Source organism: Corvus brachyrhynchos, unplaced genomic scaffold (genome assembly GCF_000691975.1).
Source record: "Corvus brachyrhynchos isolate BGI_N302 unplaced genomic scaffold, ASM69197v1 scaffold101, whole genome shotgun sequence".
Classification (NCBI taxonomy): Eukaryota; Metazoa; Chordata; class Aves; order Passeriformes; family Corvidae; genus Corvus; species Corvus brachyrhynchos.
In genome coordinates this window covers 16,213,072-16,220,890 of record NW_008237239.1, presented here as the reverse complement: position 1 = coordinate 16,220,890, position 7,819 = coordinate 16,213,072, and positions in this window count along the sequence as shown.

The window sequence follows — 7,819 nt, the reverse complement described above, 5'->3', positions numbered from 1 at the left end:
AAACTTGGATAAATTTTTTTGCCAGATTGAGGCAAAAACATCTGGGCTGTGGAAAAGCTGGAAGCAGCAGCTCAGTGTTAAAGTGCCAAGTAGTCTTAATGTGTCTGTTGTGCACGTGCCCACAGGACTGCCAGCAGCTTGACCTTAGTACAGCTGAGGCCAGCTGGAGTTTTGCTCACAGCTTTGTCAGATCCAGGGATTCACTCCGGTATTCGCTTCCATGAATCTTTGGAAGAGTAAGGATCAAAAACTGTCTTCAAGGCTAGTCAAGATGCTAAAGGCCACCACAAAGAGAGGTGATGCCTGTGGTTTCTTATGGACAAGTGCAAAAAAGGCTGAGTAAAGGTGTAATGATGAGACCACATGGAAAACTCAACACATTCTATGCTGTGCTCATATGTAACTAAATCCCTAACTATGTAATTATTCAGCCAATTTCTGCACGTTATTTTCAGTGAAAGTGAAGCAGGAGGAAGTCTTAAACCCTTTAGAAACACATATCTGTGTGGTAGAAAAAGGGCAGATTAGTTTCTACCCACATCTGAAACCTTCAGGGTAATCTGGATGGCATTTTGTTTGGATATGCAGTAGACAGGCCCAAAAAATCCCAGGGAACATTGTCAACACTGTTGATTTTGGAGAAATATTAAAAAAAAAAGAAAGCAAGAAGCAGATGGGGGATACAAAGGGACACAAAGACACATGGCATCTGTCTGGTCCTCAAATTCATCTGTTCCATTATTCCTGTGTAACTTGGGGATGGTGACACAGCATTGTTAAGGTGTTCCAGCATAGCCAAACCCCAGAGGCTGGTTCCTGATGATACTTTTTATGTCAAACAACCATAAAGAAGGGGAAAAGTGTGATGTTGGGAGGGGTGGGAAGGAACGTTTTTGTGGCATTTAAGTAAAACCTTATAAAATGAAGGCCTTGTTGCCTTTGTAAGATTATGGCTCAGGCCTGTTATTTCAGCTAGAGAAGGACTGTGAGAAAAGTCCATGAGAAGAAAAACAATTAGTTTTTACCCATGAGATTGTGATATCAACAGAAGCACATTTGGCATATGGTATTGCACTAGGAGAGGGGTCAGGACCTAGTTTGCCACTTGGGTCCCTGGTGTGGGATCCATGGGGTAAGTGGAGGTGACCTTTTCTGGCAGGGATGTCAGTGTTGCCCAAAGCCCCTGGAAGGCAGGGGCTGTTGAGAGGGAATCTGGCCCCATGGGACCAAAGTGAAGGGCTTAGAGAACAAACTCCTGGCGCATAATGGAAGAGGGGTGGAGAAATAAAGGGTTTGGATCTGTGGGGGTACAGGTAGGGGCTGTGCTGGTGAGCAAGTGTCAATGCACCATGGAGCTGGGGAGTACAGGCAACATCAAAACTGGAGGGGAATGGGAGGAGAGAGAGTGATGAGCAAGGGAGAGGGTAAAAAGGTTAGCAGTGAAGTATGCAACATCCTACTTGCTTTATTTTCTGTCCTGTTATTGACAATCTTATTTTCAGTCATTATTTAATGGGCAGTTAGTCTGAGTAAGACCGATTAGGTGTGGTAAGCACAGTGATTAAAGCAGTGGGGTAAAAAACTGCTTTAGGAAATCTGCCCACTAACATTTTTTTTTTTATATCAAAGGAGGTAATGACATTTTTTAGTAAAGTAAGGCTTTTAATCTGAAAGCTGTTTTTCTTCTTTGCTTTCCATACTTTTAAAAGCACAGGCTTTTCAAAATACAGCAAACAGTTCTCTTACCAAGCTACCACATATTCCACTCCACATTGACAAAGCCTAGCTTGGATTTGCAAATAACTGAGTAGTTTTAAGAGCTAAAAAGCTTTTTATTTATGTTTTAGAGTGAACAAAACTGGGTTTGCAGGGAAAACACATTCTCATCTTCAGCAGTGGGGGAGCTGCTTCTTTGCCTCGGTACGACTTAGAGCATAGGATCATATTTAATAAAGAGATATTTAGTTTGCTATTGGAAAAGGATTGCTGCAGAAGATATAAAAGCTACTTGGATATTTTTATAGAACTTTTGCATAAATCTTGTATCCATAACCTGATCTAGTGACATAAATATTAGCAGCTTGTTTCTATTTCACCTGCTGTAGAACCACTGCTGTCCTACAGCAATAACCAGCAAGGGAATAGAGCTATTTGCTGCTGTCATAAATAAGACAGGGTGTCACAGCTGTTTTCATTTGACTGAGCAGTAATGGAGTTAATTATACTTCCAGTCTCTTTGTTTTTGATCTGTGTTTCCAAAGTCATCTGAGCTTCTTGAATTCTTGCAATTTTTTTAACCCTTTTTTCTACTCACCTGGATTAGATATTTTCTGTAATTTGCAGATGGTTTCATCATTATAATTTTTTCTGGTATTTATACATGCTCTTCTTATTAGTTAGATTTTATTGTTCTATGAACATTTCTACTAAAAATCAATGTATTTAGTTGTATTGAACAACATAACAGGTAGAGAGTATGGTCTTTTTGAAGATCAGACACATAGAGTTGCTTTTGCTAGCAAACAAACCTGTTTTCATCTCCAGCAATGCACATAACTTGCTTTAAGAAACAGAACAAAATAATAAAGCTGTACTTTGATCCAATCAATCATATTTCTGAAAGAATTCATGGAATTAGAGTGTCAAAAGGACAGCTAGACTTGCAGAAATAGGGAAAAATGATCATATTTAGGAACACTAGTCCATATAGCTGCTTCTCTGCAGCACATTAGGCAGAACTTAATGCAAGAAGTCCTCTTTGTCATTGACAGTTTTTCGGTTGCTTGCAATTTTATTTGTTCTCTCCCCCTTTTTTTAAATTTGTTTGGGGTTTTTTTTGATGTGAAAATAGCAGAAAAGAATAAAGGGAAATCTTTGTTTATAGTCATTAATGGCAATGTATTGAATGTGGACGAGTTTTGCTCAAAGAATTCAGTAAGTCTGTAGTCACTCAAAGAAATGTAGTTGTTGAAGTGTCTGTGATGGAGGCTCTGATTCTGAGCCAGGTTTATAAAGTTGCTGGTTTTGTGGGAGACAGACATGAAGCCTGTATGAAAATCACACTGGACGCCTATCTGCATATCTCCATACTTAAAAATGGGCTTTGAGATGTGCCTCCAGCAAGCAAACAAGTGACAAAGTGAAATGTGAGAGCAGCAAGTACTACAAATATATTTCTCTAGTATTAATAGTAGAGAGTTGTCAAGTCTCTGAAATACCCTTGGGATGGAAAGCAAGGAGGAAGCTTCAAGAGTCAGACATAAATAAGGTTGCTAATACACACTTAAAATTTCAATGTTACTTGTAATTTAGCATGACAAAAAACATTATCAGTGATATGTGCCAGCATAAAAGCATGTGATAAGGAACGTTGCTCTTAGTGTAATCGCCTGGTTCTCAAATCCAGTTGCCACACTGTTACTGCAGCATTGCAAGACTAAGGATTAGGTATTATTTTATCCCATTTTTTACTCTTTTTGACAAATAAATAATTAACTGAGCAGACAGGATGAGGAGAGACAGATGAGATGAGCTGAACTTGGCAGAAGTCCTGCCAAAACGTCCCATCACTGGGACACAGTGGTCATGACACAGAGCTGACAATGTGCAGGAGTGACACTTGTCATGTGTGACAGCGCGAAGTCAAAGTTTCCATTTTCTGCTGCCAGAACCTTCAAGCACCCCCACCCCTCACCCCCAAATATGGCTTTGTAGGATCATGGAAACTTTCCCTGTTGATGTAAATTCTGGGATGGTGGAAAGACAGTTATGCTTAGCTGAAAGATAGGGAGAAAGTTGGGGGTTGGTTTTGTTTCGGGTTTGTGTTTTTTTTGAAGGCAGGTAAAATTTAAAATTCAGATTTCATTGTAAGGTGTGTAAAAGCTCTACTTTCAGTAATAGATTTAGCCAGATACAGCCTTTTACTACAGAAGGTCAAATCTTTCACTCTGAAGTCTTTCAGACTCTGAACCCAGTTTGCATATTGAGCTCTCAGAACTATTTTCAACTACCAAGGGCATCTGAGCATGAAGAACACATTTCTTGATGTCTTTAGTTACAAATTGGCACACAGATGGGTTGCAGTAGTATGATGGGGGGGGCTCACATCTTAAATCCGCTCTGTTTATTACCCAGGAAGTTTTGATCAAGTTTATGGTGTTAAAGACTCCAACATATCAACTCCATTGAAGAACAGGACAAGCTATTGTAAATATGAACCATCAAAGCATTAGCCATTTCAATGAAATGAAGCAAATCAATTGTTTTCCATAAAGGTGCCTTTCAGATCTCCTTTTTCAGGTTCTGAGATCCCTTATCAAGTTCAACATTATTAAATGTTGGACTATGGACTGCAAGAGTAATTTTTTAGGACTTCTAAAGGGTCACTTTGCTGCTAACATGCTTGTCTTTGCATTTATTGTACTTGACCTAAATAGAGTGACTCCCACACACACAAATATACATAAACCAGAATTAATTCTGTTGCATATAATATTTGTTTGAGCCTTAACCCAGCAAAGAATTTGAGGAGTTAAAATCAGAGATGTGTTTAAATGCTATTATAAGGTGGGATTAATACTTCCAGTGAAATGTATCCATTATGATGATCTGGTTAGGATCCTTACTGTTTATCTGCAAGAAAAAACTACTGCTTGCACTGGGAAAATAGAAGATGTTTTCTGTGTGGTGTGCCATGTACTCACCTTTGTAGACAGCTGCATCTCTAGATCAGTGGGATAATTTCCTTTTTTGGGGCATCCATCGGTTTCTTGAGAGATGCTGCAGAAGTGTTGAGCCTGTGTTGTCCATATTGGGGCAATACAAGTATTCAAAGGGTGGAGAATGCCCCCTTGTTTTCTGTCCTTCCTCTTCTGGAGATGGTAATGGAATTAAAAACAGAACTTTGTTAAGATGAATATGTAGCCTTTATCCTTTATGTAAGTTTAGGTAATTTCTGAAAAGGCATTTTCCAGTGAAATGGAATTCCTTAACTTCAAGCATGAGATGCCCGTCTCAGAGCACACTTTTAGTACACCTTGAAGATTAAATGCCTTCATAGGCTGGGGTCAGTGCTTGTGATCGAAGGTGCCTGACATTACTTTAACATATGCTTTCTTTAACATGCCAAAGCCCTGAGCTGACACTTTTCAAAGAAACAAGAGGCTAGAATGAATTATCTTCTTTCAGTAAAAAGCAGAATTTCCTCTCTAAAATTGCATTGGCTTGAGCTCCATTATTCCCAATATACTTTCCAGCACCAGTGACAGGTTTAAGATCTGGTATTTGTGATACTTGAGAACAAAAAACATGTGATTTATACCTCTGGAAAGACTGTGTTTCTAGTTTTCTAATGGGACAAACAGAAGTTGCACCTCGCCTGGGAATGTCCAGAGCCATTGCAGGTTAAAGCTCTGATGTATGTTTAAACAGAGAAGTTATTTTGTGTCACTTTAAAACATGATTTTAAGTAAGAGTTATATCTTTACCAATTTAAAACTGAACCTGGTAGCAATTTAGTAAAATGGATTTTTTTAGACAGAATATCTATTATATCATACAAGCCTACCTTACAAAGCATGCAGTAAAACACAGCTTACTGTAAATTGCTTGATTGCTTAACTTTCTTCCCAGACTCAGCTCAGTGGAGTAACAATGCTATAAAACTGGGGAGAGAGGAGACATTTCTTGTGCCTCAGTGACTGAATTATTCCAATTTTCCCACTTTCATGTGAAGCTTAACTTATCTGCTGTCCAAACTGGCCATCCTATGAACCTGGAGGAAATGTTCAGGAAGGAGAGTAAGCAGGGTCTGTTTTCTCTGGTTTGTTTTTTTTGTTTTTTAGAAAACCAGTCTTTGAAAGAGGAAATCCTCTTTGATGGAGTTTTAAACTGTATAGGTGAATTGTGAACATTTCTCTAAAGGAGATAATGGCAATGCTATTCTGACAGTAACGTAAATCTGCCTTTTCCTACAAATTAAAGCTTCAAAAATTATAAACGTACTCTTGATGCATACTGATATCCTCTTATTCTTCCTCCACATTTTTCCTTTCTCTTTACAGCTCCCTAAATTATAAGGGAATTAAAAGTCCATTAGATAGTATACATTAACATATGCTATTATGGTTTTAGCTAGTGAGCGTGGGCAGGAGCTGCTGTGTGATGTGGTTTTCCAGCTGTCCTTTGAAGGCAAAACATAAAATTGTTTAATACCTTTTGCTATTTAAAAAAAAAAAAGAGAAGTACTAAAATTTTAAACGATGACATGTGGCCTAAAATAAGTAAAGAAAATATTTATTTCTAAAATATGCTCCACATGAATTCCTGTGTTGCAAAAGGCTGGTTTATCTCATGAAGTGTCATGACTAAAGTATCAGGGTTTTCCAAATCATGTTGAAGAATCCTTTTATAGGTGTTTATAGAATACCTTCTACCAAGGAAGTCTGACTCAATTTTTTTTTCAGTAGACATAGTTGCCAAACCCCAAAATAACGATTTTTAGACCAGAAATAACAATTTTTCAATTGTGTTTCTTTTACTTTCTATCTGCCTTGAGTCTGCTAAATAGCCTCTAGGAACAAGTGGCTGTAGCCTGTGTATTTTTATGTCCTTGACAAAGCTGGTTACCCTTGCTACATCCTTATTTCACCACATACACAATGGCATAATGCCTCTCTACCTCATGCAATGGAAATTGGACATTATATTTAAAAACTGTAAAGTGCACAGAGAGGTTTTGTCAAATTTGTAACATGTTTAATTGTAAACTACTACAGCTGTGCAAAATATTGCATGTCCTAATGCTATGTTTTCTACCAGTTTGAGAGATTTTCTCATCCTACTACCACAGATTTAGTGGGAAATACCAGGAATAAATCTTAACAGTCAAAGAAATTTACTTACAGTTGCCTTTTCTATTCCTATTGATAGCAGATTTATATCTGTGACCAGGGAAGTAGTCATCTGAATGCAGTCATGGATGATTTTAAATTAAACATAAAGTTTAAGAAAATTCTGGCTAAATGTCATCAAGATCCATCATACCGAGCTGTCTGAGAGGGTAAAGGGCACTCTGTGAGCTAGATGAAGGGCAAAAGCAGATCCAGAGCCAACAGAGTTCTGCAGTATGGCACAGGTGCTTGGGCACAGCCAAAGGAGCCATCTGGGAGAAGTGGGGTTTATCATTCTGAAGCTCAGGGGTGGGTGCTCTCCTTGGGTGCCCATCTCCTTCCCTATCTTCCCTCTGCCTGCACTCCAGGCTGCTGCTAATTTTGCCTGAGCCATTGCTCCCTAATCTCTGCCTACCAGCAGCTCTGTGTGCATCTACTCCTTTCCTCCATCCCATCCAACCATTTCCAAGCATCCAGCATGATGGTGTCCTGAGCAGAGGGTAATTTTTTTTCTCCCCAGAATCCGGGTCTAATTTACAGCATTTGTTTCTGTGTTAACCATAAAAGGAAAAAAATATTTTTGAAGTCAATGTTTAAGTGTGAATCAAAATTTAATATGTGGAGGACAGGGAATATGTATAGCCATGTTGTTTGTATTTTGGGATAAAAATAGCCTTTTCATGAAAAATGCAGTAGTGACTGGAATTCTATTGTTTCCCCTACAACACATACATTAAACAGTCCTAAGTGGATAATGGGGAAGAACAATAATAAGGATAACGATAGGTTACAGAAACAATTAGGTAAGGAATAACACATGACAGGTAATCCAGTCATAAATTTATAGGCATGCTGCTCTCTCCTCAGGAGCCCTGTGAGACACAAGGCCAAAGGCCAAATACATTCCCAAGGAATGTGTACTGAATCAC